This window comes from Oryctolagus cuniculus, chromosome 20 (genome assembly GCF_964237555.1).
Source record: "Oryctolagus cuniculus chromosome 20, mOryCun1.1, whole genome shotgun sequence".
Lineage (NCBI taxonomy): Eukaryota > Metazoa > Chordata > Mammalia > Lagomorpha > Leporidae > Oryctolagus > Oryctolagus cuniculus.
The window spans coordinates 11,426,066-11,450,543 of record NC_091451.1 but is presented as its reverse complement, the minus strand read 5'-3'; the positions used below and the strand labels follow the sequence as shown (position 1 = coordinate 11,450,543).

At 43.2% G+C, this 24,478-nt stretch overlaps 1 protein-coding gene across 8 annotated transcripts in view; it reads right to left on the bottom strand.

The window, feature by feature from the left end:
• Positions 1–23,882, bottom strand: part of FUT8 (fucosyltransferase 8) — a 296,746-nt gene extending 272,864 nt beyond the window's left edge. For 3 of the 8 annotated variants that reach the window (XM_002719524.5, XM_017349465.3, XM_051826373.2), the window contains exon 1: positions 23,747–23,882. The gene's annotated coding sequence lies outside the window, so the exon portion shown is untranslated. Of the gene's footprint in view, positions 1–22,582; positions 22,999–23,746 lie in introns of those variants that run through there. The other 5 variants (XM_070065095.1, XM_070065096.1, XM_070065099.1 and 2 more) reach the window with 4 other exon arrangements.
• Between the last annotated feature and the right edge of the window lie 596 nt (positions 23,883–24,478).

The following is a 24,478-nucleotide window of genomic DNA, read 5'->3' as shown; positions in this document are numbered from 1 at the left end:
AGAAGTAAAAGCATGATCCAAAACAAATTTGGCTCAAGCCAAAACTTTCTTACATATGAATGGATAACAAGGACATGTTGATTAAACAGGAAACACAAAGCAGAGATAATTTGAAGCCAAAGAAACAAAATCACTATCACTACACAAACTCTTCTACAAAAGTTACTTCCAAGGTCCAGAAATTCAATCAAAACTCCTCTTCTTTACTCCTACTCCATTACTTTGTAAGTCTCTCCTTGCATCCATACAGCATATCTAATCTCATTCTACCTTCCTTGCTACTTCAAGGATTTTACTGTAATCATTATAGGTAATAACAAACAAATTATCATGAAGAATCAAAGTTTTCAAAAATCTTATAAAACTGCTTGGGACCTCAAATATTCTCACTTTACTGGGCAGAGCTAATGATATAGGTCAATATGCATTCACGTAGCCTCTAGCCTCAAGCAAATAAATTACAGGAGCCAGTTTTGTGGGTGGCACAGCATGTTAAAGGCTGCTTGCCACACCAACAACCTACATAGGAGCCCCAATTTGAGTTCCAGTTACTCTGCTTCTGATTAAGCTTCATGTTAATGCACTTAGCAAAGTAGTGGGAGATGTCCCAAGTACTTGGGCTTCTGCCACCCACATGGGAGACCTAGACTGAGTTCTGGGATCCTGGCTTCATTGTGGCCATTTGAGGAATGAACCAGCAAATGAAAGACTCCGTGTGTATGCGTCCCTCTCAGTGCCACCCTGCCTTTCAAATAAATAAAATAAATCTTTAAAAAATAAACAGCATATTTAAGACGTTAAGCATTAGTTAATATATTTCAGAATCTTTCTTTAACACAGGACTGATAATAGAAATGGCCATAGTGGCAGCAGAAGATCCAATTAAGGCCAAATTGGGGCCGGTGCTGTGGCTTAGTGGGTAAAGCTGCCGCCTGCAGTGCTGGCATCCCATATGGACGCCAGTTGGAGACCCTGCTGCTCTGCTCCACTTCCAATCCAGCTCTCTGCTATGGCCTGGGAAAGAAGTAGAGGATAGCCCAAATGCTCAGGCCTCTGCACCCACGTGGGAGACTGGGGAAGAAGCTCCTGGCTTCGGATCGCCCCAGCTCCAGCCATTTGGGGAACGAACCAGCGGATGAAGACCTTTCCCTCTGCCTCTGCCTCTCTGTAACTCTACCTTTCAAATAAATAAATAAATCTTTTAAAAAAAATTAAGGCCAAATTAGGAAATCCAAAGTACAGAAAACAGTATAACCTTCTACCCTCCCTATTAAAATAAAAATAATACTAAAAGAACTAAGATTAAATTTTTATTTATTTCCTAATTACTACCTCAACAATTTTTTTAAATATAAAATGGTGGGGCCAGCACTGTGGTAGCACCAGCATTCCATATCAGTGCCAGTTTGAGTCCTGACTGCTCCACCTCTGATCCAGCTCCCTGCTAATATACCTGGGAAAGCAGTAGAGGATGGCCCAAGTCCTTGAGCCCCTGCACCCACATGGGAGACCCAGAAGAAGCTCCTGGCTCCTGGCTTCAGCCTGGCCCAGCCCTGGCCATTGCAGTCACTTGGGGAGTGAACTAGCAGATGGAAGACTTCTCTCTGCCTTTCAAAATAAATTAAATAAATCTTTAAAATAAATAAATAATGGTAAGTGCTTTCCATTTTTTTAAAATTCTTCTTCCTGTGCTTTGCTGGTACCCAGTCTTTGTTTAACACATTGAGTAATCAGCAATAAAAGAAATAGAGTTAAAGACAGTTGCAACTTGAAGAGGTCTACTATCAGGTATTTTACATGCATTATTTATAATTCTTACCACATCACAAAAAGGAGATATGATCAGCCCTATTTTGCTGATAAACGAATTGCTCAAAGAAGCTAAATAAGATGCTCAAGGTCACTCAAGCAGTAAACAGCAGAGTATCTGAAATAGGCCTTCCTGTCTCCCAAGTCTGATCCATTAAACATAATGCCTCAGATTTCTTCAGAATCAATTGTTGGACAAATTTCATTTCAAAGGAACAATGAAAAATGCTTTTTAGATTCATCACCTAATAGCATAGCACACAAATTTTCCATGGAATCTCATCACCAATAACCAATAACTGTAAATATATACTGTAGCCAGGACTCCAGCATTGTACAACTAGAGAGAAAAAATCTGTATGTGAATGGTATCCCCTGGAGTTTTGTAAAGGCCATTTACAGTTTAAGAAAAACTATGGTCAAGAAACAAGGAGCAAGACCCACCCACCCGCTGGTTCATTCCCCAAATAGCCACAATGGCTGGGGGTAGGCCATTCTGAACCAGAAGCCTAGAGCTCCATCTGGGTCTCCAACATGGGTGGTAGAGGCCCAAGCACTTGGGTCATCCTCTGCTGATTTCCCAGGTGGATTAGTAGGTAGCTGGATGCAAAGCAGAGCAGAACCACCAGTGCCACAGGCAGAGGCTTAACCTTGCTGGCACAACACCACCATGCCCAACAATGGTTTTTTGAAAGCAGCAAAGCATTCTCAGAATGTTAAAGAAAAGTATTTTAAAGTATGTGAAAATACTTTAAAACATTAATCATTATGAAACTAAATTAAAACCACAATGATATACCACTATACACAAATTAAAATAGCTAAAATTTTAAAAATTGATCATTGACAATACAAAGTAATAGCAAGGATGTGGAGTAACTGCTGTTGAGAATACAAAATGGTACAGCCATTTTGGAAAAACACTTTGGCAGTTTCTTACAAAATTAAACATATGCTTACCATATGATCCAGCAATTCCACTTCTAAGTATTTATCCAAGTGATATGAAAACTTATGATCACACAAAAAGCTATGCATCAATATTTACAGCAGCTTTATTCATAACTGCCAAAAACTAGAATCAAGTCAATGGCTTTCAGTAGGTGGATAAACAAACCCTGGTACATCCATACTGTGGATTACTACTCAGCAATGAAAAAAAATTGCAACACACAACATAAATGAATCTTAAATGGATTTTCTAAGTGATAGAGGGTGATCCATAAGTCCATGTAACTATAATTCTGTTTATACATAACATTCTAGAAAACCAAAACAATAGCCTTAGGGAACATACCAGTGTTTGACAGGGCTTAGAGGTACAAGGATATGCTAATTACAAAACAGGAGCAGGAGCTCTGAATCTTGATTATGGAAATGGAAACAGATTCTGTATGTCTGCCAAAAACACAAAACTATAAATCACAAAGTACTAACTGTACTGCACATAAACTTTAAAATGAAAAAAGTCATGTAAAAATAAAGAAAATATGCTAAACGGGGGCAGTGGGAATAGAAAAAAAAAAGGTTTTAATTATTAATCTAGAAAATGGTCTGTCTTCAAAAATTCAAGATAATGTAGCTGCCTCTACTGACCTGTGGAGATACAATATAAAATGATTAACACAAGGTTTACCACACAGTAAATTCATAATTGATACTAGTTTCCTTCCCTTTCCCTGCTTCTCTTCCATATATGCACTTCTCTCTCATTGTCTACAACTCTCTCTCGCACTCTCCTTCTTTTCTTTTCTCCACGACTGTAATGCCTATAGATTAATCAATTTTTTTACTTCATATTCCTTCCCCCTGGTTAACAGTATCTCCATCCTTATGGGGAATGAGCTTCCACTGCTCTGGTTTTGAAAGTAATACCAATGACAATTCCCCACAGCAATCAGTTCAGGGATGGAAGTCCTTCTCTGGAAACTAAATTTTTCGCCATCTAAGGCCATATACCTCTGCTATGAAAGATGCATTCTTATAAAAGGAGAAAATGAGGCCAACACACAGAAAGAAAGAAAGCCAGGAAACAGGCAGTTTCCTGAAGACATCTCTAAGTTCCTGGATCTGGTTGTTCCTGAACTTCTCTACCACTTTTTTTCCTATTCAAGCAGCCAACAAAGAACCTCTGCATTGATGCCATTTTAGAATTGCTGTGTTTAATGCTTCCCATTTAAAAAGCACAAAAGTTTGCCTCTCTAAGGAAGTTAAAATAGTAAGTTATCTCTTTACTTGCTGTGGACTTCAGTTATTGGTAATCAGTGATGATTAATATAAAATCATTACACAACACTACTAAATGACAATCATACATGTGTGAAAAGAGGTAGAAATAAAAGATAAAGCCACATACAAGTAGAGTAAAAACAACTGCCCATTGCAGATTTACATTCAAAGTAGTGAAGAACCTTGAAGACAGCTTTCAATGAAAATTTTAATCAGGTTTTAAATCTTCAATGGAGGTAATGCTCACTTTTCACTACCTTGCATTTTACCACTCTACTTACTCAAGCTAAAATAAAGATGTGTTACTTTTTTCACTCTTTCCATGTTTATTCACTGATTTTAATCAACATCTAAAGAAAGGCCATATCATATGTCAATAGGATAAACACACATTTACATAGGATTAAGGCAAGTCTCATGAGTTGACAACATATACTATACTTCTTTTTTTATTTATCAACTTATTCATTTTATTTGAAAGGCAGAGACAGAAAGAGAATGAAAGACAATGAGAAATCTTCCATCTGCTGCTTCACTCCCCAAATGCCACAATGGTGAGGTCTAAGCCAGGCTGGAGCCAGGAGCTTCATACATGTCTCCCACATGGGTGCAGAGGCCCAAGCACTCAGGCAACCTCCCACTGCTTCCTTAAGCACATTAGCAGGGAACTGGAAGTGAAGCAGCCAGAACTGAACCAAAGGCTTAACCCACTATACTACAGTTGTGAGAGGGAGTTGGGGGAGGCGCAGCATAAACTTCTAAAAAAGCCCTTTTTTTCAGCTTTTCACCAAGTCTACCAGGAATGCTCCCAATTTACACTTCAATGTTGTTTAAAAATCACTTCGTTTCAATACAACCATCTCCACTTATCACACCATAATAGAACTTCCAACCCCTTCCCTCTCTCCATCATAGCAATTACCAAACTACAGCAATTACCAAACTATAATTATTCACTTATATGTTAGTGATAGTGAGAGCCTAAAATATTCTAGTGGAGAGGAGAAGGGAGGGGAAGGGAGGGAAGAGAATGGGAGAGGAGAGGAAAAGAAAGGGAAAGAGACAGACAGGCAATGTGGCACGAGACTAGCTGACACCTGGGCTGCACTCATTCCATACTGAAGTGACAGTTCAAGACCTGGCTACTCCACCTGTGATCCAGCTCACTGCTAACACATCCTAGGAAGCAGGAGATGATGGTTCAAGAGCTTTGGGACCCTGCCACCCACATGGAAAACCTGGACAGAGTTCCTGGCTTTGGCCTGATACAAGTTTGGTCATTGCAGGTACTTGTGGAGCAAATCAGCAGTCTTTCTCCACACAGCTCACTCACTCACTAGCTCTGTGTGTGTCTTTCAAATAAACAATAATTTTTTAAAAAGAGCTGATGAGGTAGAAACACTATAGTAATAGAATACAGTTTGATAACTAAGTAGATATGAAAGTGGAATCAAAGATGACTCAGAATTCAAGTCTGGGCAATGAGGGATCAACCAATAAAAGAAAAAACAGAATATTTTAAGAGAAAATTCAAATTTGAGCATGGTGAGCTTGGTGATATGAGAATCAGATGGCATATCCAACTCAAAACTGAAGTTCAGGCCCTTAAAGTATAGAATCTTTTTTTTTTTAAGATTTATTTATTTATTTGAAATTCAGAGTTACACAGAGAGAGGAGAGGCAGAGAGAGAGTGAGAGAGAGAGGTCTTCCATCTGATGGTTCACTCCCCAGATGGCCCCAATGGCCGGAGCTACACCGATCTGAAGCCAGGAGCTTCTTCAGGGTCTCCCATGCGAGTGCAAGAGCCCAAGGACTTGGGCCATCTTCTACTGCTTTCCCAGGCCACAGCAGAGAGATGGATCGGAAGTGGAGTAGCCAGGTCTCGAACCTGCGTCCATATGGGATGCCAGCACTTCAGGCCAGGGTGTTAACCCACCGTGTCACAGCGCCGGCCCCAAGTATAGAATCTTTCAAAAGAGTTTCTTCTCACTGAAGCCAAAGGAACAGGTAACAATCTAAGGAAAAGAATCTCCAGAAAACAAATGTATAAAGCAAATACAAGCTGACCTTAAACAAGTAGTTAGAATATACAACAAAGTTAGGATGACTACAAAGTTACAGGAAAAAAGAAACGGGAAAAGGGGTCACGGAATCAAACTGAAGCAAAAAGACTGAAAATAATTCCCATTTCGCAATTCAGAAGGTCACTGCCCATAGCACAGAATAGTTTTAGTGAAAAAAGAAAGTAACAAAACTGAAACAACAAACATACAGTTTGGTCTTTTGGGTTCCTGGTTAATACAAAAAAATAAATAAATAAATAAAAATAAGGAGAAAGAGGAAAGAATTTTAGAAAAAAAGATTTTGTGTTCATTAAATGTGTAATTATGGAAGAATGAAATAAAATGATAAAGGGGTTAATTAATGGGCTCATACATTCCAAAATGGATAAGAAAGGTAGCCAAGAGGTAGTCTCCAAAACGAAGACTAATCCCTGACACCAAATAGTAGAAATTACAAAAGCAAAGAAAAGCTAAAATAGTAATTGAAACACCCTACAAAGTCTCAGAGCTACACACCAGAATCAGGCACAAGAAGGGGGTTCCAAAGGTCTAAAATACAGCCGCTGTAGGAAGTGGAAAAGAAATGCCCACCAATGCAAATAAGTATTTTAGACCATGGTTTCTAATTAATTGTTCATCTCACTTCCACTTAACTAGTAGAAGAGCACAAACTCAGTCTATTTGATTTGTTTATAATTCTTTTATTCTTTATCTAAGGCATGGAGAGGTATTAATGTTCTGTGTATTTTCTTTTACGCTAAGCATTATCCTATCTATGTTTCACTACATTACAAAACTTTTAGATTAAAAATCAATTCTTGACCAGTGCCGCGGCTCACTAGGCTAATCCTCTGCCTGCAGTGCTGGCACCCTGGGGTTCTAGTCCCGGTTGGGGCGCCGGATTCTGTCCAGATTGCTCCTCTTCCAGTCCAGCTCTCTGCTGTGGCCCAGGAAGGCAGGGGAGGATGGCCCAAGTGCTTGGGCCCTGCACCCGCATGGAAGACCAGGAGGAAGCACCTGGCTCCTGGCTTCAGATCGGCGCAGCACACACACCAGCCGTGGCAGTCATTTGGGGGGTGAACCAACGGAAGGAAGACCTTTCTCTCTGTCTCTGTCTCTCTCTCACTGTCTAACTCTGCCTGTCAAAATAAAAAAAAAATAAATAAATTCTTACTGCTTTAACATGGTTCTATTCTGCTCTGATACTCAGCATAAATGTCAACATAGTGTTTGATTACTCAAGAAATCTTTAATATTTATTTTCTTAAAGACTATTTAGAAAACTGAAGAACAGGAATTCTAAATCTAGAAATGGCTATATCTTCTACAGTCATTCATTTATTAGTATGACTAAAATTAAAATTTCCCTGGGAAAATATGAATGATGATAGGAGTTAATGTTTAACATTTCCCAAGGCATGCATTAGCAGAAAGCTGGAAGAGCCAGGACTCAAATCCAGACACTCCAATATGGGATGCATAAGTCTCAAGGAGCATCCTGACCCACTGCACCAACGCCTACCCTTCAGTGGGGCATTTTAAAAAAGTATGACGTAGCATGTATTCTAAAGAATATTATTGCCATTAAAAACAATTACCTCAGAACGTTCCACACTTATTCCTAGAATGTTGCCACTGCATGATGCTTTCAAATTCAATTTTTGGAACTGCTTTAGAGGCTTAATACAACTTTTATAGTATTATCAGAAATGACAAATTTTCATACATTACATACAGGTCTGGGTTGGGGTTATTTCTGGTTATAACAGAGTGGTTAACCCAAATTAGAAATACCAGTTTGGGATAAAAAGTGCGACTGTAAAACATGAAACAACTTTCTCCTATGCTGCTGTAGTGATGTCATCATTAAAATATATTTATATATAGTCACATTCCCCTCCTCCATAGTGTCTGCTCCATGAGTTACCATTCATATACTCCAGTCTGTCTGTTTTAAAAAAAATGCATTTTTGCCAGTGCCGTGGCTCACTAGGCTAATACTCCGCCTGCAGCACTGGCACCCCAGGTTCTAGTCCCGGTTAGGGTGCTGGATTCTGTCCCGGCTGCTCCTCTTCCTGTCCAGCTCTCTGCTGTGGCCCGGGAAGGCAATGGAGGATGTCCCAAGTCCTTGGGCCCTGCACCCGCATGAGAGACCAGGAGGAAGCACCTGGCTCCTGGCTTCAGATCGGTGCAGAGCACTGGCCGCAGAGCGCTGGCCATAGTGGCCATTATGGGGGTGAACCAACGGGAAAGGAAGACCTTTCTCTCTGTCTCTTTCTCTCTCTCACTAACTCTGCCTGTCAAAAAAAAAAAAAATGCATTTTATGGTCATACATCCTATTATAAGTAAAAGACCTTGAAGGTTTCTGAGTCAAATTACTGAATATTTGAAAGCACTTACAACACTCTGAGTTTCAAATTTATCTGGTTGTTATTCAATGTCTTTTCTCTTTTTGTATACTACACTGAAAATGCATGTTACCCTGTGGGATATACCTGATACCAGCTTATTCAGTCAACTGTCAACTTCTGTTAAAAACACACATATGCACATATGCACCCAGGCATGCACAAACACATACAAACACACATACTCCTTTTTTTTTTTTTTTAAGATTTATTTATTTTATTTGAAAGACAGGATTACAGAGAAGAGAGGGAGAGTCACTGATATCTTCCATCTGCTTCTTCACTCACCAAATAGCGGCAGTGGCCAGAGAGTCCCATGTCAGGAGCCCAGAACTCCATCAGGGTCTCACTCATGGGTGACAGAGGCCCAATCACTTGGGCCATCCTCCACTGCTTTCCCGAACACATTAGCAGGAAGCAGGATTGGAAGCTGAGCAGTTGAGCAGTACTCAACCAGTACTCATATGAGACTGCTGATGTCACAGGCAGTGGCTTAACTCACCCCACCACAATGCCAGCCACAACAAATCTAATCTCATTTAGCTGCTTTGAGCCCAGCTTGGCACAAACTTAATGAAAATTACTCTGCTCTACCTTCTGCCCTCAAAGCAAAAAAATAACTAAAACAGTATAGTCTTTTTCTTAGCTTCAGAATAAGCTCCAGTCACTTTTGAAGTTCTACCTTAGAGGAGTATCCAACTGTACCTATTCTCTTCAAAAGTCTTTATTAACCCTGAATTTAAGATTGTTCCTGGGGTCAGCGTTGTGGCTTAGCGGGTAAAGCCACTGTGCACAGTGCCAGCATCCCATGTGGGTGCCAGTTCAAATCCCAGCTGCTCTACTTCCAATCCAGCTCTCTGCTGTGGCCTGGGAAAGCAGTAGAAGATGGCCCAAGTCCCTGGGCCCCTGCACCCACGTGGAAGACCCAGAGGAAGCTCCTGGCTCCTGGCTTTGGATCGGCCCAGCTCCAGCCACTGTGGCCAATTGGGGCGTGAACTAGAGGATGGAAGACTCTCTGCCTCTCCTTCTCTCTCTGTATAACTTTCAAGTAAATAAATCTTTAAAAAAAAAAAAAAAAGGATTGTTCCTGTTAAAAGAGTTGTAAAAAGGAACTAAGAAATGCCCAAAAAAAGTTTAATCATACATCTGTACTCTTCTAGACAGTTCCAAATTCATTCACTGCTAAATCATCGATTAGACCATAACTTGTTTAGGCTGCTGTGACAGCATACCTCCGGCTATGTAATTTATAAACAACAGAAACATACTGCTCACGGTTTGGGAAGCTACGCAATCCCAGACTAAGGCACCAGCAGATGCAGTCTCTGGTCAGGGCTCACTCCACTGCTTAGTATTTTTCTCACTGCAGCCTTACACAGCAAAAGGTGGCAATAAGTTCCCTCAGGCATCTTTTAAAGGACATTTTAATCCACTCTCAAAGCCCCTACCTCTTGGTATTATCAAGCTGCAGGTTATGTTAAAAATATGAATTTTAGGAGGACACAATCATTGAGACCACAGCAAACATAAGCCTCATCTTCTTAAAAATCTCTTCTGGGTCTCCCAAATGGGTAGCAGGGGCACAAGCACTTTGGCCATCTTCCACTGCTTCTCTCAGGCCATTAGCAGGGATCTGGAGCAGAAGTGCCAGCAGCCGGGACTCAACCAAGAACCCAAAGTTGGCCCCAAGCTTCATATTTTGATTCATTTATTTTTTGTGGGGGTTGGGGGGTGTGGTGGAGGGAATTACAGTGACTATATTTAAGAGGAAGAGTTAAGATGTAATCTAAGAAAAGGTCAGTGAATGCGTACCCAACTGTGAAAATCAGAATATAAGAAAGTCACAATAATTCGTTTTATAGAGAAAGAAGCAGAGGCCCAGAGGGACAGTGGCTTACTCAAGTTTATACATTTGGTGACAGAGTCAACAATAGTATCTAAGTCTCCTGACTCCAAGATCAAAGATTTTCTACTTTATTCATTAATTCAAATTACTAAACAGGATTATGCTAAAAAACACAAAGTAGACCCAAAAGACTACATATCATATGATTCTGGTATGGCAAATTTCTAAAAAACAGCAAGGGGGTTGGCATTGTGCAGCAGCTTAAGCCACTCCTTGCAACACCAGCATCCCTTATATGATTGCCAGTTCCAGTCCTGGCTGTTCTGCTTCCTGCTAACGTGCCTGAGAAAGCAGCAGATGATGGCTTTAAGTACCAGGGCTCCGGCCACCCCGGTAAGCGACATGGATAAGTTCCTGGCTTTTGGTTCCTGACTTCAGCCTGGCCCAGTCCTGGCTGCTGTGGCCATTCGAAGAATGACCTAACAAAAAGAAGAGTTCTCTCTCTCAGTCTCTCTCTCCCTCTCTCCTTGATACTCTGCCTTTCAAATGAATAAACAAACTTTTTTTTTTCTTTTTAATGGTAAAACTAGAGAGACAATAAGTAAAGTAGTCATTGCCAGGGGCTGGTGGTAGGAACAGAGATTGACTGCAAAAGGGCAAGAGAGAGTTTTTTGGAAGATAAAAGTATTCTAAAAATGGATTATGGTAATTGCTGCACAACTGCATAAATTCACAAAACATGAATTGTGAATTTTATGGTATATAAATCATAACTCAATAAAGCAATTTTTTAAATTACTAAGAAGGAACTCTGCATATAAGGAAATCAAACAACTCAACATCAAGAAAACAAGCAACCCAATTTAAAAAGTGAGCAAAAGGAGGCAGGCATTCAGTGCAGTGATTAACACACTGTTGGGACACCACCATCCCATACCTGAGCACCCAGGTTTGAGTTCCAGCTTCCTGCTAATGTGCATCCTGGGATGGTGATGCACATCCAGGTGATGGTGGCTCAAGTGGCTGGGTCCCTGCCACCCACACAGGGAAGCTCAACTAACTTCCAGGCCCTTGGCTTCAGCCTGGCCTAATCCCAGCTATTGTAAGCATTTGGGGACTCTGGGTTTGTCTGTCTCTGTCTCTGTCTCTCTGCCTTTCAAATAACTTAAATATAAATTTTAAAAAGTTTAATGTGCCAAGAACCTAAGTGAATATTTTTTAGAAGAAGACACAAGTGGTCAACAGGTATATGGGGAAAAATAAAGCTCATTACCATTAATCATCAGGGGACGGCATATAAAACTCACAATGAGATACTTCTCATACCTGTTAGAATATTCACAAAAAGACAAAAGATAACAAGTGTTGGTGAAGATGTGGTGAAGAGAGAATTCTTGTATATTGTTAGTGGGACTATAAATTGACATAGCCGTTATGGAAAACAGAATGGTGGGTCCTCAAGTAAGCAAAAATAGAACTACTGGGGCTGGTTAAGCCAGCTGCTGGCAATGCCAGCAACCCACATTGGAGTGCTGGATCGAGTCACAGCTACTTCACTTCCGATCCAGTCTCCTGCTAGTGTGCTTGCAGAAAGCACAGGATGGTGGCCCAACGTTAGCCAGGCCTAGGCCCTGCTGTCGCAGCCACTGGGGAGTGAACTAGCAAATGGAAGTGCTCTGCCTCTCCCTCTCTCTCTGACACTCTACCTTTCAATAAATAAATAAATCTCAAAAAAAAAAAAAAAATAGAACTATCATATGCTCCAGCAACTCTACTTCAGGATGTTTATACAAAGGAAATGAAATCAGTATGTCAAAGAGACAGCTATACTGCCATGGTTATTAAAGCATTATTTGCAATGCTTAAGATATGGAATCAACCTGAGTGGAACCATTAATGGATGAACAGATAAAGAAAATGTGATAACAGTCATCCCTCAACAAAGCAAGTGATGGGTTACAAGACCAGTCCCTCTTCTACCCACTCCCACCCAATACCAAAAACCTCAGACACTCAAAACCTTTATATAAAATGGCAAAAATATTTGTATGCAACCTCTTCTATAAATGTTTTACTTATTTCTATTAAAGAGAGGGGGCTGGCATTGTGGTGCAGTGGGCTAAGCTGCCACCTGAGATGTCAGAATCTCATGAGTAGAGGTTCTGGTCCCGGGTGCTCCACTTCTCATCCAATTCCCTGCTAATGCATATGGGAAAGCAGCAGAACATGGTCCAAGTGCTTTGGCCCTTGCACCCACGTAGGACATCCAGATGAAGCTCCTGGCTCCTGGCTCCAGCCTGGCCCCAGCCCTAGCTGTTGTGGCCATTTGAGGAGTGAACCAGCAGACACAAGATCTCTCTGTCTCTCCCTCTCTCTGTAACTCTGCCTTTCAAACAAATAAATAAATCTTTGAAAGAGAGGAGAGAAAAAGGAGAGAGGGAGGGAGAGAGAGAGGTATCTTTCATTTGTGAGAGAGAAAGAGAATCTTCCATCTGCTGGTTCACTCCCCAAAGCTCAAAAACAGCCAGAACTGCGCCAGGTCAAAGCCAAGACCCAGAAAGGTGGCAGAGAACCAACTACCTGAGTCATCACCTGCTGCCTCCCAGTTTGTACACAGCAGGAAAAGAAGCCAGAATCAGGCGGGGAGCCAGAACTCAAACAGGCATTGGACACAGGCATCTTAGTGGCATCCTAACCACTAAGACAAACACCTGCCCCATCTCCCATATACCTTAAATAATCTCTAGATTACTTGTAATGCTTAATCCAATGAAAACGCTATGTAAATAGCTGCTATAATGTATCATTTGGGAAATAACAAGGAAAGAAAATTGTACATGTTAAGTACAGACACCATGCTTTTTAAAATATTTTCATTTTGTGGTTGGTTGAATCCACAGAGGACCAAGTCTGTGACTGTGTGCATGTGTATGTGTGTGTTAAATGGAACCATACTCAGCCTATAAAAAGAAGGAAATCCTGTAAAAGAAGTTAAAAATATGCCATTCTGGCATATTGACTATTTTGAGTTGAAGGCACTTGAAAAACAGCAGGTGCAAGATCATTCTGACCTTCTTTCTATTTCTTAAAAGTAGAAAATGAAATTTCCACAGGAAAGATGCACTCCCTGTACTAAAAGGAAAGAATATTCTTATCAAGGACAAGAAGTTGAGATCAAGAGAATTTTGTACAGACCTTCTTAAAATGACCCTTTTATGCCTCATTTAAGTCTCCCCATATAATTTAATTGCTTTTTTCACAACTTACTCTTCTTTGTTCAATTTGGTGTGTAACTGTTGAATGCTACCTGTGTCTTTGGGTTTTTGTTTCCTTATGAGGGCCTCCTATGCCACATAAAATCTTGTACTAAATAAATTAGCATGTTTTCCTCTTGTTGATTTCAGGTCAAGCAGGAGAAAACCCTAAAAGGGTGAGGTAAAGTCTTACCTCTCCAACACTGTCATTTACAACATGAACTTGGAGAACATTCTGCTAAGTCAAATAGGGCAGGCACTGGGGGGAGAAAAAAACTGCACGATCTCATTTACATGTGGAATCCAAGAAAGTTGAATTCACAGAAGAACAGGATAGTACTTACTAGGAGCTAGGAGGTACATGAAATGGGGTACAAAGCTTCAGTTTTGCAGGATGAATAAACTCTGGAGATCTAATGTACAGCATAGTAACTACAATTAATACTGTATGGTACAAGTGAAATTTGCTGATTGTTCTTACCATGCCAAAAAATATAATAATAAGACAAGAAGTTCAGATCTTGAGATCAAGAGAACTCTGTACAGACACTGTTAAAATGACTCCTTCATGCCTCGTTTAAATCTCCCCATATAATTTAATTTATTAGGTAACAGATATGTTAGCTTGACTTTGGTAATCTTCTTAATGTATATATGTATCAATACATAAAGTTGTATACCTTAAATATGTATAAATTTTATTCAGCAATTATATCTCAATAAAACTAGTGAGGGGGAAGACATTTCACCAAAAAAAAAAAAAGAAAGAAAGAAAAGAGCTGAGATTTTAGCTTTAAATTCTTTTTAAGTACTCTGCTATAGAATGAGGGCAAGTGATGACTAGCCCCTAGATTTAAGTTCTTAGAACACCTGAGAAACTATGTCAAAGATTACCTCACTAAAACATGAAGAAATCAACTTTCTTCCAAATTTCAAATCTTCTATTCCAAATCTACCCAGTTAGATACCTGACTTACCAATCTTATATTTGAAATGGAAACAGAAAATGACGAGTACTATACAAACATACATATGATTACATATGATTCCTATTAAAAACACTTTAGGTATTTCTCATTAATTACTTTTAGGTACTCTCTGTACTGCTCTAAGTCTCCACAAATAGTTATAAAATACAGGCTGTGGGTTTTTTTTATTCGTTATCTGACCTGACCAAATAGCTCCAAATGGATTTCTTTGGTGATTTCATTTTCACTATATCATTGTGACACTAAAATTGAAATATAAAGATTTTATTAAGAGGAACTATTCCTAATTGCACATAGCAGGTTAGTTTAGTTCATTATTGGTAGGTACATCCTGGGGCCAGAGCTGTACACAGCGGGTTAAGCCACAGAATGCTGTGACAGCATCTCATACAGGCACCAGTTCGAACACTGGCTATTCCACTTCCAATCCAGCTCCCTGCTAATGTGCTGGGAAGGCAGCAGAGGCTGGCCCAAGTTCCCAGGCCCCTGACACCCACATGGGAGGCTCAGATAGTTTACGGATCCTGGCTTTGACCTGGCCCAGCCCTGGTCGTTGGGGCCAGTTAGGGAGTGAACCTGTGGATGAAAAATCTCTCTCAATCTCTCTCTCTCTCTCTCTCTCTCTCTCTCTCTCTCTGACTCTACCTGTCAAATAAATAAACGAATCTTTAAAAAAATAAAAGTACATCCTTCAGCTTACTCAGCATTTGAGGACATTAAATTCTTTATTACTTACAAATTAAAAATAATATTAAATCTCTAATGCTGCACACATCTGACAACCTACCAGAGGTATAAGCTGATACCTCTAACATTTGGACCTTAAAAACAAACATGAGTTTTAGTAAATGGAGGCCTAGATTTCTATAATTATGTAGAGGAGCCCATGAGGACCATTTAGTAAACCTACACTTCTCGTGTGCTGAAGATCGATCTACAAAAGATAAGACCTCAAGAATCAGTTATCACCTTCCTAAGACTTAGAGTTCCACTAAATTTTCCAAAAGAGAAAGAAAAATCTAAAACTTATAAAAAGAAAGCAAAATTTTTACTCTGGCTTAGCTCTAATTTTAAAGAACAGGTTTTCTCAAAAGTATAATCTTCCAACATTTGGTAACTGAATAGATTAAGTAGTTATTCAAAGAACTCAAAACATAAAAACTGTAACACTATCTTTACTAAATATATTTATTTCTCCTTCAGATGCAAGTACAATTCCACATTAGAGACACTGAATCAGATTCCATATGATTAGGATCCCAACTATCAAACATACTTTCTTCTGTGAACATCTCACTGTAACCAGCTCAAACCTGCTAACAGTACTCCCCTGAGTAGAGAACAGTATATTCATTTTAGTTTAAGAGTTAATTCTCTTCAATACACATATTTTTCACACTATATTATTGCAATGAGGCACACAAAGAAGGTAAAGAATTCATTTTGTTAAATAAAAGCCAATTCCTGGGCCGGCGCCGTGGCTCACTTGGCTAATCCTCCACCTAGTGGCGCCGGCACCCCAGGTTCTAGTCCTGGTTGGGGTACCAGTTCTGTCCCGGTTGCTCCTCTTCCAGTCCAGCTCTCTGCTGTGGCCCGGGAAGGCAGTGGAGGATGGCCCAAGTGCTTGGGCCCTAAACCGGCATGGGAGACCAGGAGGAAGCATCTGGCTCCTGGCTTCGGATAGCACAGAGCACAGGCCGTAACAGGCCATTTGGGGGGTGAACCAACAAAAGGAAGACCTTTCTCTCTGTTTCTTTCTCTCTCTCACTGTCTAACTCTGCCTGTTAAAAAAAAAAAAAAAAAAAAAAAAAAAAAAAAAAAAAAAGCCAATTCCTGGGACCAGTATTGTGGCTTAGCAGGTAAGGCCACTGCCTGCCAGCATCCCATACAGGTGCAGTTTGAGTCCCAGCTGCTACGCTTCCCATCCAGCTCCCTGTTAATGGCCTGAGAAAGCAGCAAAAGGTGTCTCAAGTGCTTGAACCACTGCCACCTATGTGGGAGATCTGGAAGACGCTCTGGCTCCTGGCTTAGGTCTGGCCCAGTTCTGGCCATTGAGGCCATTTGGGGAGAAAACCAGGAGATGGAAAATATCTCCTTCTCCCTCTCTCTCGCTTTCGCTCTCACTCTCTCTCCTTTTTTAAAAAAGGCAGAGTTACAGAGAGAGAGCGAGAGAGAGAAAGGGATGGGCCAGGCTGAAACCAGAAGTCAGGAACTCCATCTGGGCCTCCCACTTGGGTGGCAGGAGTCCAAGCATTCGGGCCATAATCCTCTGACTTCCTAGGCACAGTAGTAAGTAAGTAAGTAAGTAAGTAAGTAAGCTGGATCAGAAGCAGAGCAGCTGGACATGAACCAGCACTCTAACATGGGAAGCTGGCATTTCAAGTAACAGTTTAATTGTGCCACAACCCAGCACCCCCATACCTCTTTTTTATATGAAATTATAAAATCATTTTAATAAATAATATTAAGGGGCCATGTTGTAGTATAGCAGGTAAACTCACCATCTACAACACCCAAATGAGTGCCAGTTCATGTTCTGGCTGCTCTACTTCCCAAACGAGCTCCCTGCTATTGGCCCAGGAAAAGCAGCAGAAGATGGCCCAAGTGTGTGGGCCCTTGCCACCCATATGGGAGATCCGGGTGAAGCTCCTGGCTTTAGTCAGGCCCAGCGTTGGCTACTGTGGCCATCTGGGGAGTGAACCAGCAGATGGAAGACCTCTCTCTGTCTCTCCCTCTCCCTCTCTCTACCTCTTTCAAAATTAATTAATTAATTAATAAAATTAAAACTTACATAACTGATGTTCTAGCCTTCTGCCCACTACCACAAAGGAAATAAAGTCATGAAAATAAACCTATCAGTAGCATAGCAGATGGGCACAGGTTCAGGTCCTGGATGCTCTTCTTCTGATCCAGCTCTCTGCTGTGTCCTGGGAAAGCAGAAGATGGCCCAAGTCCTTGGGCCCCTGCACCCGTCTGGGAGACCTTGGGGAGGCTCCTGGCTTCAGATCGGCACAGCTCCAGCCTTTGCAGCCATCTGGGGAATGAACTAACAATGCAAGACCTTTCTCTCTCTCTCTCTCTCTCTCTGCCTCTGCCTCTCTGTAACTCTGCATTTCAAATAAATAATAATAAATAAATATAAACCCACTGTAATGCAAAAAGACAACATTTTATCTGACAATATTGTATGAATGCAAAGCAAAGAAATACACTGTAAAGAAGTTCAATTCCTACATTTTTTACCGTCGCTGTGAGAGGATGACAGAGAGAAGAAAGTGGAGGGAGAGAGAAAAACTGAAGAAATCTCCCTTATCTACAAATAAAGCAGTCTCATCAACTAGAACCACGCTCTGCCTCTCTCAATCTCCATCGCTTCACTGACTGCTCCAAAGTCCCAAACAACAGATGAAATACAGAAGCCTCTAATTATATTTTTCCACTTAACTAGTAATCAAGATATTACTATCGGGGCTGGCACTGTAGCGTAGCGGGTGAAGCTGCTACCTGCAGTGCTGGCATCCCATACGGCCGCCCGTTTGAGTCCCAGCTGCTCCACTTCCAATCCAGCTCTCTGCTACGGCCAGGGAACGCTGTAGAAAATGGCCCTGCACCAGCATGGGAGACCCAGAAGTTCCTGGCTCCTGGCTTCAGATCGGCACAGCTTGGGCCACTGTGGCCATCTGGGGAGTGACCCAGCAGATGGAAGACCTCTCTATCCTTCTCTCTCTCCCTTTCTCTCTGTGCCTTTCCGTAACTGTCTTTCAAAATGAATAAATCTTTTTTTTTTAAAAAAGATATTATTATCAATTACATTTAAAAATTAAAAAACTGTTTTTTAAACTAACATATGGAATGTTGATCTAAGCCATTTAAACAACACTGGTATGCTTTTACAGCTTAATGTCTGTAAATAGGGCTTACATTTATTCTAGTTCTAGGTATTAACAGAATTTGTTATCTCATTTTAAGGGAAGCTTCCTGATGAAAAAATTATACAGAAATATATTTTTTAAAACACTGAAGATGAGTAAGGTATTAGGTTTTGGCAAACACAGTGTTTTTTAAAAGAAAACTTAAATGAATTAACCCTGTGGCTCTGCTTTCTGTAAAGAGTACAAAAATCCTTGCATTCATAAGCATGGCTTAGTCCCTCAGGCCCTACATGCTCCTTTTCTTCCATTAGAAGGAAAATGTGTAATACACATAAAGTGTATAGAGTCACATGTTCAGAGTATTGTAGAGATATAAAGTCATTTACAAGGAAGAAAAACCTTTGCCAAGAGGATGATAAGATTAACCTTATTGGTTTGATTCCTAATTATCCCAAAGAGACAACTGGGATGATGGAGAGTGGTTTGGAGAGACAGAAGAGTGGAATGTAGACAGAAAGGAAGGTTGAGACTTGAGACCAATCAATTAAAAAGTAACTTAAATGCACATGCATCACCATTTAATGGTCTACTGGGGATTAGATAAAATGAGTTATTTAAAAATCAGCTGTGACTATCTTGAAATATATTTAACTGTTCTCATTATAACAAGCTATAACAAATTTCAAAAAAGCAAACACTATACTAAATGGCACAAAAATATAAACCTGAGAATCAAACAGAATCCTGCATTGGTCCTCTAACTGCTTCACTCCTGATAATTACAGAAGATTGCAAGTTGATACCTCATCTGAAAAGGACTAATTCGAGCAGCATCGACACAGGGCTTAAAAGTGCTGTAATGCTAATACTTTAGTTTCAGAGTTGCTTAGAGTCCTTGTCATATTTTGTTTTGAACTAAAGAAACTTATTAACACATTTTTTAAAAAGTTTCTCTGATTAGAAGAAATGAAACACTTCTACATTTATAAATGTGATATGAGTGCACCTATGGTTTAATTAAACCAAGACATTTACTAAATGTAATATATAGTAAATCAAAAATAAGCATTAAAGAAATGGAAGATTTTTTTATTTTATCAGCATTGAAATCCTATTTATAAAATATATTTAACTTTGTTATGGTTAACAAAGGACTCAATCACTATCCTCAGAAAACAGAATATATTAATGAATTCAATATATACGTCATTTAAAGAATATGTAAGAGGTGGACATCTGGCAGGGCAGTTAAGTCCCCACTTGAGACATCCATATTTCACATGGGAGCAACCTCTTCCAAACCTGCTTCCTACTAATGCACACCCTGGAGGACAGCAGGTGGTGGCTCAAGTACTTGGGTCCCTGCCACCCATTGGGGAGACCCAGATTGAATTACAGGCTCCCGGTTTCACCCTGGCACATCCCTGGCTGTTGCCAGCATTTGGGGAGTAAACCAGTGAATGGAAAATCTCTCTGTCTCTGTATCTGTCTCTCTCTCTCTGCCTTCCAAATTAAATCAAAATAAATTTTTAAATAAAGAAAGATATGTAACAGGTCAGAGATAAATTAACATCCCTAATTAGCTATAGTTTAGAAATCTAAATAAAGTGCCACAGACCACAAAATAACTGTTTCATATTCAAAGGTGCAGATTTACTTTGGATCAGCTGGACTCACTGCATTGCATTGCAGGAGACAGCAGTTAAGAAGTGACCTTGGGATGGATACTGCCACTCTGCAAGTCCGAGAGGCCCATTTCTTCATTGAAAGGATCTCTACTTTTTGACAAACACCCAGCTTTCTGCACTCTGCCTACCCAAGACTCTATCTGAAGTATTTTTTATGAAATTTCACAACTATAAATATTCATAAAAAACATACAAAATACAAAACGGGTCAAGAATACACACCTTTCTGATACAGTACACAAGAAAGTTAAGAAAATACTGTTACACAGTAAGTTTTAGGATACATGTTCTGAGTTTAAATCAGCAAGTTCAAGAAATCTTATGCACTTCCTTTCCATCATGTCAGATCCTGGGAAGATTTTCAAATCAATTTGCAATACACAATGTATGTACCCCACAAAGACATGTGCAGACACATGCACCCATCAATTCCCCTGCCCTTCATTAAGATTTCTTTCTCCTTTCATAAAAACCTGGGGTTAGGTGTTTTAAAAGCTCAAACATCTATTAAGCTACACTTTGCTTTGGCACTAGCTCCCCCTCCAGACCAACATGCTAGTATAACCGCATTTTAGAAACATAAGGAAGGAACCCAAGCTTTTCCAACCCACTAGCAAATTTCAAAATTCACTACTTTTAAAGACACTCTAATTCCTTAAAATAACAAGTTGGAATCTGTAACAAAACACTACATAATGTATTCAGAAAGAGTCTGTCAATTTTACACGTCTCAAATAGAACTGGCTTACAAGAAAACAACCTGAACTTACTTTTTAAACTCAAGAACATCCTTAGAATACAAGCTATACAAAGCCAATTTTATGGAAATTATTTTGAACCTCTAATCTAGTGAATCGCAAGATACCCTTCGTGCTAACTCACTACTTGATCAAAGATACATTTTGGTATCTGTTTCTGCAATCCATGCAAGTTTGATTCCAGTCTTTCAGCCCTTCAAACAGAATTCTCAGTTCATGAAAACAGCAAAGGGAGGTCCATGCCTTCAACCACCCCTCAATGTTCTTTCCAACCTAATCATCTCTAACTCCCTACGTTTTTACACACGAAGCCTGTAAAACCACAATTTAAATACTTGAATTTCCATCTTCTTAATACTGTAGTATTTATAAGATTAAGACTTTATATATACGTGTCTTATATTTCACAAGGATAGCAAAGTACAGGGCCTTTGGCATAGGGCTTTAGGTTCTTTTAAAGCTATTTCAAAGAACAGAGACAACAACTTACTCCATTATTTCAGTATAGTTCTCTGGCGTTTAAGTGACTTCGCTCCTAAACAGCTTTCTAGATGATGCACTCTTTTAAAGAATTATGCACAAAACATAGAATCCAACTTTAATGAAGCCAATAAGCTTGCACGTAGCCCCTGGAACAACCAGAGGGGGGAAGAAGCATGAACGCTGCCTGCAGTTTCTACAGAGCCAAGCCAAAGTTAACGTCAGTTAGTTGTGATAAGTCTAACTCTAAAATGATACAAAACTTGTTACGCATTTGTTCCCTGAAACCTTGAGGCTGGGTTATCTCCTGGAGAAGGTGGCTTTCCTGGGTCCACCTTCTCGTCTTAAGGAAGCTAGAAACTAATTCAAGCACGGGTAGGAGAAAAACGCCACCTCCCCCAGCCTTTATCAAAGGCCTCACCCTGAAGGGCAAAATGCTAAGAGCTCATTAGGGGTAAATCCTAACCGCGGCATCGCCCTTTCACCTAAGTGGTGCGTTGCGCATCTGAAGATTGCAATGCCCACGGTGAGAACAGGTGCTGCAGCCCACAGCCTCCTCACTCCAGCAGGACACACAGGGACTCCTTTAACCCTCCGAAGGAAGTTTGGGGCTTCCGAAGCTCGCAGCTCGTCATCGGCACATCCAAAGGGGGTCAGGGGCTCTCGCGCCCGCACCCGCCCCGCACCGGCCCCTCGCCGGGGGGCCCATCTTTGTGCGAACCCACACTCCCGGATGGCTAGCCCGAGAAGCCCACAACGCAGGGGCACCCTCTCCTCCCAGCCACCCGCGACTACAGGGGCCGAGCCGCTGGAGAAAGGAAAGGTGGCTGCAGAGGGGTGACGAGGGGACAGCTCCCACCCCCGCCTCCGTCCCTTCTCTCCCAGGGCTTCGGCCCCGGGCAAGGATGCGCGACGCCCAGGGCAGCGGCCGCGCCGCCCCGGGTCCCCCCACCCGCTCGCCCGCGCCCCCCGGGCCGCGCCGCCGCACCAGCCAGCCAGAGCGCCCCGGGGGCTGCCTCCCCACTTTTCTGGATGAGTAGCAGCAGTTAGAGCAACAGGCCCCGAGGGTCGCCCGGGGTGGGGGGTGGGGGGCAGCGACAACCCCCGGAGCCCGCTCAGACCCCGCGCTCGCCCAGCCCAAGACCCCGAGGCGCGCGGGGCCCGGCTCCCGAACGCCCCCTTACCCGAGGCGGGAGCGCGGGCGGTCTCCGCCGTCGCCAGTCGCCACAGCCCCGGCCGTCAGCCGCAGCTGCCCCGCGCTGGGGGAGGGAGAGGCGGCTGGGTGGAGGATGCTACTCCCGACGGAAGGGAGAGGAAGGAAAACGGACCGCCGCCGCCGCTTAACGGAGCCTTCGGCGCCACTGACTGAGCGAGAGCGCGAGGCGGCGCGAGCCGGGCAGTCGCTGACAGCGCGAGACCGAGCGCGAGCCGGGTCCAGGGCGCGCGACCCTGAGCGGCGCCGGCCCCATTCCGCGAGGAGAGGAAGAGGACGGGCAGGCTGCGGGGCCGGGAGGGGGCGGCGCGGGGCGGGGGCCTGGGGCTGAGGGAGCCGGCGACTCGGCTCGGCCCGGCGAGGACGCGCGCACGCGCCGGAGCGGCTCTGACAACGAGCGCAGGCGGGGAAGCCTCGGCCGGCGCGAGCGCGCGAGCGAGCGAGCGAGGGAGCGTGCGCGCGCGCGTGCGGGGGCGCGCGCGCCCCTCGGCGTTCCAGGCGGCTGGGAGAGGGCGCGCATGCGCCGGCCGCCGCCACCTACCGCGACCCTGGCATGTGCCAGAGCTTCTCCCCGCCCCCTGCCTCGCTGCGCCGGCGGACCGCGTAGCCGCAGCATCCTCGGCCGGGCAGAGAGCCGCGGGCCACGGCGGGCCGGCAGGGCTCCGGCCGGGCGCCGGCTCGCAGACGGGCGTAGGCCGCCCTCTACTGCCTGAAGCCCGGCTTCCCCGCTCGCTGGGGGAGCCGCCTCCAGGCTGCGCCGGGGAACGGCCGGCCAGGCCAGCTCAGTCCGCGGCCCCCAAGGGGAGCCCGCACTGGCGACTGGAGGCAGGCTCTCTGCTGCTTTTAGGGGTGGTCTCTGCCGCTGCTCAGCCCCGCTCGGCTGCAGCCTGCAGGCATCGCGCCCGCTGCGACTCCGCAAAGCCCTGTGTCCTCTTGTGAGAGCTGTGTGTCCACATCCGCGCCGAAAAAAGAACGATTTCCCCCCGCGGGGGCCCGAGCGCGATGCCTGGCCTCTCCCGACCGGCGGCGGCGGCGGCGGCGGCGGGAGCCCCTCTCGGGCGGAAGTTTATTCAGTCCGGGGGAGAGGGCGGCGCGGGGAGGGAGGGAGAAGCTTTTTCCCTAGGATGCTTCCTACCCGCTCGGACTCGGGAAATTCCTGGCGCCCGCGATGCAGAGCAGAGTGGGCCGAAGAGCTACCTCAGGCCAGCCCAGCCCGCGAGCTGAGCGGGGAGGACCCGAGCGCGCCGCCCCGACACACAAAGTCGTCTCGGGCCGAGGGGGTGCCGCCGGGGCCAATCAGAGCTGCGAGCCGCGTGAGTGGAGTGCGAGCCGGCCAATCAGAGGGCCGGAAGACGAGCTTCCCGTCCCGAACTCTTCCCTGTAGCCTCGGGACCCAGATCCCAAGCCCGGGGCGTAGCGCCGCGGAGACGCGAAATGGTGCCCCGAGGGCAGGAGTTGTCCCTGCCCCTCGAAGGGGCGGCTGGTTTTAAAGTGAATATCGGGGGTCCTTACTCCAGAGTAGATGACGGCGGTTTTGGTGCCAAGTTTTCAATGGATCACAGGAAAAAAGAGAGTTAAGAGGCAGCGGCCTGCCAAAGCTGCAATCTACACTAATAACCCGCATAAATGCACAGTTTTTATTGAGACGCTCTCAGAGGCCAGGAACTGTATGCAATCGAGAGACACAAGATATTGCTGACTTAATGAATAAAGAAAATTCCGTGCCTTCAAGCAGCTTAGATTCTTCTGAGGGCGGCTTTGCTGGACCTTGTGGATTTTACTGTCAGCTCTTTAAACAAAAGCAGGCCTATGAAGTACTTTACAGTTATATTTATGATCGTTATCTCCCTTTAGGAGGAGAAAATTG